This window comes from Silene latifolia, chromosome Y, assembly GCF_048544455.1.
Source record: "Silene latifolia isolate original U9 population chromosome Y, ASM4854445v1, whole genome shotgun sequence".
NCBI lineage: Eukaryota > Viridiplantae > Streptophyta > Magnoliopsida > Caryophyllales > Caryophyllaceae > Silene > Silene latifolia.
In genome coordinates, this window is record NC_133538.1 from 190,887,370 (window position 1) to 190,897,194 (window position 9,825).

At 34.9% G+C, this 9,825-nt stretch overlaps 1 long non-coding RNA gene across 1 annotated transcript; it reads left to right on the forward strand.

The window, feature by feature from the left end:
• Positions 1-4,869: 4,869 nt before the first annotated feature.
• LOC141633732 (uncharacterized) lies at positions 4,870-5,244 on the forward strand. The gene is made up of 2 exons (XR_012538507.1): positions 4,870-5,072; positions 5,199-5,244. It is a non-coding gene; the product is annotated as an uncharacterized LOC141633732 (long non-coding RNA).
• Positions 5,245-9,825: the final 4,581 nt, after the last annotated feature.

Here is a 9,825-nt window from a genome sequence, read left to right on the forward strand (position 1 = left end):
TATCAACACCTACAACCGCATCTCTGTATCTCCCCTCTTGATTGATTTCTGTTTTTTTAGGGTTCAGGTTTGTTTCTCTTTTTCGCCTTAGTTTGATCGTCTGTTTTTCGCTATTGTTGGTAAATTTGTGGCAGATAATTCACCGGGGACTCCATCTTCTCCGATCAACTTCTTTAGTGTTTGTTTTATTATCTGTCAGCTTGTTTTTCTGTGTATTTTGCTGGGTCTTTGTTCTCTGTCGAGGGGCTTCCCCTGTTTTTCCAGTTTTCTGAGTAGTTTCGATATTGTGGTGTGCTGGTCTTCTCCCGTTTTTTCAGTTTTTTTAAGTATTTTCGGTGTTGTGGTGTGTTGTATCCCTTTTTCGGAACTGTGTTTCTATGTCTTCCGCTACCGTTTATCATAAGTTTCTCGAGGCTTTTAATAGTGCCCATGTCGGTGATGGGTTTATGGAGAATGATAGGGATATGATGTTAGGCTACATTATGAAATTGTAGGGGTCAGCTCCGTTAATCTTAGCTAAGGTGAAGGAGCTTAAAAATAAGGGGAACATCTTTTTAGGCAAAATGATTTTGATAGTGTCGCAGCGTGTTACGATGAAGCTTGTAAATTACTTAGTTTGAGCTTGGGAAATATTGGAGGTGAAGATATTCAATCATTATATGGCCTAGTTGTTTCGCTTATGTCTAATATGGCTGCATGTGCCCTGAAACTTGAGGAATACAGAGCTGCCTCGGGTTTATTCTCCATGATTTTGAACACATTCCCTCGTAATGTTAAGGCACTTTTTTGTAGGGCAGTTGCTTATATGAAGTTGAAAAGGTTTTCAAAAACTGAATTGGATTTGGTTCAGGCATTAATGGTTGAACCTAGTAATAAGGATGTGTTGAGGGAATTAGAGGTGGTAAAAGGTCACCTTCTCATCAAAGAAAATGGAAAAAGAGTGCTAGAGGTTGCTACTGAAGATTGCGTGGATAGGAACAACAAGAAGTATGTTCATGTTTCGGCATCTGTTTCGGCATCTGATGTGAGTATAAATGATAGTGGTGAAAGCGTGGTTACGGAGGTGATGGAAGAACAAAGTGATGTGGGTATAAATGATAGTGGTGAAAGCGTGTTTGCGGAGGTGATGGAAGAACAAAGTGATGTGAGTATAAAGGATACTGAGAGTATGAATATGGAAGGGACGGAGGTTCAAAGTATTTATGCTAATAAGTCAGTTCTTCAGTTCTCCAAAAAGGGAGGTGGTAGTTCTACTTTAAGGATCCCAACAAATTCTTATAAAAAGTTGTTGGAAGGGAGAACGGTGAGCTTTTACCTTAAACGTGATTTGTCAACTTTAACAATTCGAATCCTTAAGAATGAGACTACTAAGGAGAGAGACTTTATAAGAGAAAAATGTTACAAGAAGAAGAAGAAGAAGAAGAAGAAGAAGAAGAGGAGAGGTCCTAAAAAGGGAAAATCTAAGATGATGGGGACAATGAAGGAAGACATTACCGCTTCCGATGTTATCAATGTGAAACTTGATATTCCTAGCGTAAGTTTGAGCTCGTCCTCTACCGGGGCCGTGACATCTTGCGCATCTACAATTTGTGACAATTTCCCTCCTCCTGGTACTCATGTCCCCCAAGATCAGGATGATTCTAATGACCATACGCCTTTCGTCTTTTTAGCTCGCCCTAAGAAGTGTAAGATTCTCTTATTTTAGAAGCCATCAAGCACCCCTTTTACTCCTCTGTTTTGCAGGTACCCCTGTACTCATCATGTGCACGAGAAAAGGAGATTCGCCACGTCCAAGAGGAATCAAAGCCAAGGGGATGAACCTCCAAGATACAATTTATCTACTTTCTCAAAAAGTAGATCTCTCTCCCATAAATTTCTACGTCCTAGTGGCGCAAGTGTGTCTTGTTGGAGGTACTCCTCCAAAGCTTAGTTAATAAAGAAGAGAAAAAGAATATTCGTGCAATTGGCCAGCTCTGATCGTCTCGTGAAGAAACCATGTTTGGTTGCCAACCCCATCTGTAGTTTATTTTCTTATCATAATAACTAGATTTCATACCCGGGCGTTGCCCGGGTAATATCTTAACAGGGTTTCAAAATAATTGTCATGACATTAATCTTAAAAAAAACTTAGCTTATTAGGCATATATAGAAAATCATTAATGGATATGATTGTTTTCAAGTAGTGCCAATTTAATTCACTCGACACTCCTTCCTCTGTTTTTTATATATGATTCCTCACTTCTCTCCTGAACATCTCTTAAAATAAAATGTAAGACTTTGAGGATCATCTCTGACATCTGTCCCACTATTGCGTCCCATTGTGTGTGTCACTCAACTTACCTTTTGACACATCACTTATGACAAAATAAAATATTACAACAAATATCACCATATGAGACAGAAGATCCTCAATATATGTTATGATATTTATACTCATATGAATGAGTTTTTCGTAAGCTAAGTAGACATTTTTATAATTTTTGAACAAAAGAAATTTGGGAGTTAATTAAGATGATTAAAAGCATTTTTTTACTATCATAGAATTAATCACTACTACAAAACTCGTTATGGACATCAGTCGATGGACATCGGATTATCTTGAAAACCGATGTACATAACATGCACATCGGTTGTTTGCAAAAACCTGATGTGCATATAATTATATGTACATCGGTTGCGTTAAAAAACACATGTCCATTATTTCTGATTTTAAAGGACATGTGATATTTTAATAAAACCCATGTCTATTTAAAAGTCATGGACATGGAACATTGCATTTAACCGATGTGCATTTAAAATGAAAATTTCAATCATCACTTATAATTTCGACTATATACATTCTTCCCCAAATCCTCTCACTCACTCTCACTCCGAAACCCTAACCCATTTGACACCCGTTTTCCCCTTTCCCTTTTCCTCTTTCCCTGAAGAAACCCTAAAGCCCTCCACCAATATCACCTTCACCACCTTCAGCACCTCCACTCCGGTGACAACACCTCCGCCAGGAACGTAAGCCTCCGCCGCTGTCACGCACCATCGTCCTTCGTTTTCCTTCTAGTCAGGTAATTCGATTTCTTTTTATTTTATTTTATAATCCTTTCAACTACTCTGCGATTTGATTCTCTAATTCGTCATTAAGCTAAATTGAAAGTGATGATAACACGAAGCAAAGATGCAGTAGTAAGACGAGACTCTCATTTTTTTGGGAAGCAGCCTTCATTTTTACGCGAAGAACATCGCAGTGATTTAGGATAGAAAATTCATTAACTCATTTTCTCTCAAATGATTTAATTAGATTAATTTAGTTCATCTCATTTATATTCAATTCCAAATCTTTAGTAATCGATTTTCAAGATCTATAAATTTCATGCTCAATTTAATTCAAGTTTGGTATAATTTCTTTTTTCTTATTTTATTGTTGTCTTAGCTTTACTTGTTAATCTAGTTAAACCTTTGTTAGTTTAGTAAACATGAACTCTATTAGTCGACTTAGAAGATATAATATATCATAATATAAACATGTTTTGCCAGTGCCTAACAACTGTTCGATAAAAATAGTTGGTGTCGTAGCATACTTGTTTTGATATGATCTCAAGTTTGCTAGTAACTTGACTTGTGGTAATGTTGAATTCTTTCTCAGCCGAGGTTGGTTTGTTATGTATCATAGTTGTTACATTGTTTTTCAGATGATTCATATTGATTTGAAGTTTCTGACAGCTGATGCCTACTGCTGTACGGACTATCAGAAGTAACAGGTTCCAACTACTAGAAATTAAAAGAGCTTTTTATTATTGATGCTTCTTGCTTGTCTCGAGTCTTGGCTGTCTTTTTTCACTCTCTTGTTCAATATGTGTCCTTGTGGAAATATTCGAAAGTTTGGTTTATATGCTTATGTTGTCTCAATACGTTCTTCAGTTGAGTCCAAACAAAAAGACAAGCTTCCATGGAGGGTGGGGGAGTATGATTAGTTGGAGATTAGTGAGTTTGATGAGTGGCAGAGTATTAGTGTATTGTGTACTGCACTTCGTATGATATTATAATGGTATTAATGCAGTCAGTGGCCGGAGTGATGCACTCTTGAAGCCTCCTATAAGCCTTGATAACTTTACTTTTTGTGAGATTTCAAATCAATTCTTTTTTATAGCTCCTCATAACCACATGGACTTATAGAGTATAAAATTACTTTTGTAGTCCATGAGTTTGAGAGTTCTAACAACTATCAGCAATTGTTTTTCTTTACTAAGTTAAGTTTAGATTAGTATTTTGAAATACTATTGTTCATACCTTGCTATTAGTACGACAACTAACATACCTTGTTTGAGATTTTGTTAACAAAAAAAGTGTCTTGTTTTAGAAGGACCAACAGCCAACTTACTGAGAGAAAGTAAAGTTCATTCAAATTCTAAACCACCACAAAGATTACTGATTAGTATGGACTTTATGCTTATCTTAATCTACAATTAAGCATCTTGAGCTGTCAACAAATACGTGACTAGCATAATCATGATTTATCATTATATCTACTAATCAATAAGGTGACCTTTTTGGCCAATCAGATTTTGTTCTGTTCTACATTTTTTTAGAATCACCTTTTACTTTTGTCCGAAGAGAGAAACCAACATACAACAACAAAGATAATGCCAGATATGGAAAGGTAATAAACAAAGAAAATATACCAACCTTCCTGCAGCCATGTCAACCTGAGCCTTGATCACCAAAAAATTGGCATTCCCGGCTGGACCAATTATGAGTTTTATGGATTATTTTGACAAATAGTTAGACTTGTGTGAGAACGACGGATGGTAACTGATAAATTGATTGTTATTCATGCCTGTTCTGAATTTTCTGAATGTTGTTTTTATTTGTCGATCTGTGTTTTTTCAAGATATGAGGATTATGTGAATAGAGATAGCTAAGTACTTAGACGGAAAGTCACTGGTGAAGCGCGCAAGTACCCGCAAATGGTTCTGCAAAGTCGTCACAGAAGAATGCGTTTGGAAATAAGCTTTCGGGCATGCGTGATCCAGGGGATGTATCCTTCAAGTGGAAAAACATCTATGCATCAGCTTTTGGTAAATTCAGAATTCTATTGGATTTCGCTCGTGTTGTTATACAGTGTTTTATTATGCCGTGACTGTAATCGTGTTACTGACTGCATCTGCGGTGTTTGATAAGTTCGATTTATAATTCTATTGCAGATGGTACTCACTCATACCTCTTTCGCCAGCACGAGAAACACATTGGTATGACATTCGTCCTTCATGAACATCATGTCAGTCCATCAAATTCATTGTGCTTACTGCCAATTCCACTCTGAAAGTTATGTGATGACTTGCTTCTAGAGTCCTAGGTAGATTAAAATCCATTCAGCATAAGAATGATTTGGAATGTGATGGCATATTCAATTCCTCCACATTTTTTTGTTTTTTTTACTGCTTTGGAGCTAATTTTTGGGAAAATGCATCATTTATGAACCTTCGGAAAACCCTTGTCGGTATGGCGAAGTTGAAGCGTCATACAGAAATGTTCCAAGCTTCTCACATTCGGGTGAGTGTATTGCTAGTAGTTGTGATACTTAAAATACGTAATGTATGTGTCTCGTTAGTTATATAGGATTTTCTATGTTGATATTTTGTTTTCTCGTTAATTTTGTTGTGTTGAACCAGATTCTCTTGGTAATATGCCCAATGGGAGATGAGCAAATCTGTGGCTGCCAAGTAGTCTTGTCTCTTCGGCCTTTTTTTTTTTAACAATTAGTCAGTTTACCTATCGATTTATATTTTTGTATAGGTTAGTCGTCTAAGTAAATTTGACATATTATGTAGATGATTTTTTTGTTGTAATTGGCTTTGGATAACCGATTGATTGTATACAGATATTTTTTGTTGATTATGGAATCATTTTGCATTGCCATCATGTGTACGACTAATATGGGCAACAGCGTAATATTTTTTTTTTATAAAAAATAATAATTATAGACATCGGATTTTTGCAAAAAACTGATGTCCATTGATCAAATAGACATCGATTTTCCTAAAAATCCGATGTCCATTGATCAAATAGACATCGGTTTTCCTAAAAATCCGATGTCCATTGATCAAATAGACATCGGTTTTCCTAAAAATCCGATGTGCAAATTTTAATGGACATCGGTTTAAAATCCGATGTCCATTAATCCACAATGGACATGACCAAACTCTACATCGGTTGTGTATCCGATGTCCATATAGCGAAAAGTCCGATGTCCATCACAAGTTTTGTAGTAGTGAATAGTCAAGTTTAATCCTATGTAGGAATAATTAGTGGAGTACCTTAATTAGTAATCCGTATTATTGATTGAATTTGATGCATGATAGAATTTTAGCTTATTTAAAAATCTTGACTTGAAATTTTACCTAGCTAGAACGTATTTGTACTCAATGATTAAAATAAAATTATCCTAGTTGATGAATGTAACTTCTTAAATCAAATCTTAATCCTGATCAAGAACTCATCATATGAATTATACAGTAAATTGTTCCATTGTTATAGGCCTTCACAGAAATGCATAAATTATACTCTCTTTGTAAATATGAGAACTTGTTGTTTCTCTTATTGATTTTAATACAGGTAAGATGTTGGAAGTTCTTATACACACTGAATGAAGGTATGTATGAGAACATATACTAATATACAATAACTTCAGCAACCAAGTCCCTCCTGCAGAAATACCTCGTGCATACAGCATACCCCTGATCATGTTTATCAAATCCTTGCACACAAAATCTAATAAGTTAATATAACATAAGGAAGACTAAATAATACTCCGTATGAATCTGTTTACAAATTGACACAAAACGGAAGCAAAACTCTCAAGTTAAAGTTATATTTTATTTTCTCCAATTTAGCTATTGAATAAGATGGTAAAAATCATTAGATCATGATGCATGCATGCAAACAAAACAACTAAGAAAGAATAATAAAACACATATACATTAAAGATAACATCAAAATTTTAGAGACGTTCTCTCACTAATTTATTGAATACCGCTTTTTCGTACCATTTTATCTTTTGTTACTGACCTAAAATGACTTTAAACTTCATGTCAAATAAGTCAGATACAAACTCATATATGAAACTCAAATTGCCCTGCATGTAATTTGCAACCATGTTCTTTTATGTAGTTAAACCTTTGTAGTATATGTTCTCTGGCAATGTCCTTCGAAACCACAATTATTACTTGTGATCAAAAGCAATTAATAACTATGAAATCATTAACTATATAATAAAGATTAGAAGAAATGGGCGCAATTTAACTCGAGCTTTGGATTTGTTTGGCCCCCTCTCTGGAATTAATAGAGTAGATGCGTGGTTGCACTTTCGAATTAGGGTAGATTTGATTAGCAATTTCATCATCATTTATTCAAATTGATAATCACTATTGTTTATAGTCAAGATAACTAATAAAATCACTATTGTTTATAGTCAAGATAACTAATAGGTAGTGGATCAAATTTTCGTATGTAGAATGTACCTTGAGATTGGAATGCATTGAAAAAGAAAAACATGATTAAAAATTCATAAAAAATAATTAAAAACAACAAATTTTAACGTATACATTAAGAGTCGGTAATTAATTATGTTAAAAAAAATGACATGTGAAGGGAAACGCATTGGGGGAGGGGATACATGAAATTTTCATATTAAAATTCATTGCCATCAAAAACTTATTGATAGTGCTAAATAGTATATATCCTACTCATCCAAACTTTAGAATCGAATGAAATCGCTCTAAAGTAATAGCCAATGAAATCGCTTCAAAACTTCCTCTTTTAAGTATATATATATTGATTGATTTTAATAATATTGTTCATAGCCTTGCATGTAAGGCAATGACTAGTTATGATACCTCTTTTTACAGCTGTCAAAAAAAAAAAAAAAAAAAAAAAAAGGTAGGTATATATACTAGTTATGAGATGCTTCTAGGTAGTTTACTTAAAATATTAAATTAATAAAATATATAAGATCAACCCAACTACCCATGTCCAACACGTCTTACCCAGCCATACTACACGGCCCATCTTTCTTTCTTTTTTAATATTTTCCTTTTATTCTTATTACGATAATAAAACTTGTAGAATATAAAGTGCTTTAATAAATATAAAATACTTTAAAATGTCTTATAAAAATACCGGGTATTACATTTGCATACTAAAAAAAGAGGGAGAGGCCAGTAGGAGATCCAATTTGAGTAACATTTTATAAAATGAAGGTAGTAGTACATGATCTTATCTAATCTCAAAAGCTCATTAGTATCTAATCTCAAAACCTCTTTTTTACAGTAGGATATACTCGATAAAAAACTATTAATAAAGTACAACTCTAACCCAAACAATCATAATCAAATAAAACTTCCGAATTCCTTCAAAAAAAAAAAACAAAAAAAAAAACTTCAGAAACAATATTGTTAAAAAAATCAGATAGAAAACACTCAAACGAACAAAATTAAAGCAGAATCAACGAATCGCTAACCATGTTCAACGTCATCCTCGTTATCACTACCACTGCTACAGCCAACATCGCCGTCTTTTAAATCTTCCATTTCTTCCTTTGGCATACAATTTATAGGCTAGACGTAGAACTCCTCGAAATAAGAAGGTCGATTAAAAAGTGCATACAATTATACACTTGATAATATTAACAGAAATCAGATAAATTAATGAGTGCTTACTTAGATTTAAGCTAAATTTTCACTAATGCGTGGTTTAAATGGGGAGTTCTTCCCATAGATATGCTCCGGAAAAACAAGAACAGCTCCAATCTTCTTACCTAAAATTAGTAGTTGACAACAGATGAATATGATAGACAAATGCACTGAAGAAACCAGTAACCAGACAGTGCAACCATAAACATTTGATTTACGTCTCATCAGCAATCGAAATCAATATAACAACTAGACTACTTGTCTTCTTTTATGTCAATAACAGTATTTCCTCCCTGATCAACGACAAATCTGATATGAATACTGCAATTATGAGATGCCAGCTAAATAACAACTCATCAACAATTCAGCAACAAACTGTCATTCTGTTACGGACGAGGATTCGGTTACGAGGTTCAATTCGCGGGAAAAGTTGTTACATAGGATTACATAGGATAATTGTATAAAAAACAGAGTAGTCACAATTTTACGGCTAGCTTTGATTATTTGTAATCTTTTCTTTCTCTCTCTCAATACTCTCATAATCTTGTAATTTTTCAATCATTCTCCATGTTATTCGAAACAATGCAGAAACTGAAGGAGAATAGAAATATCAGTTAAAGACGAATTATAAGCGAACAGAAAAATAAGAAACCCGTAAGTAGTGTCGTGGTAGAAGCCATTGCTTTGAAAACTATTTCTCCGGTACGACCGTGGTGGCGATCAGCTAGTGCCGGTAGTTCCCCAAGGATAACACTACAATCTCCACGCAGTTCCGCCTCCGCCCACTCGGAACTGTGAGACTTGGAACGAAATTAACAGCAGTACCCAGAAACTTTATGATAGACGAGAAGAAGAAGAATAGAGGAGTGTATGATTTTCTGTGTTGAAGGTGTGGAATAGCTGTTGTATTAATACAGCATTGCAGGCGGTTTTAGGAGCCAACAACTGCTCCTCCATAAACGCCAGTCAACGAGAGAAAGGGGGAGAGAATAACTCACCCACTAACAGCACTGACTTATTCCACTAACAGCCCATTAGACTGTTTCAACAAAACAGAAGCCCACTCGGATGCGGCCCAAAAATATAGGCACAGCCCGCCGCAGGCGATTGCCAAATCCCGAATCCCGAATCCCGAATCACG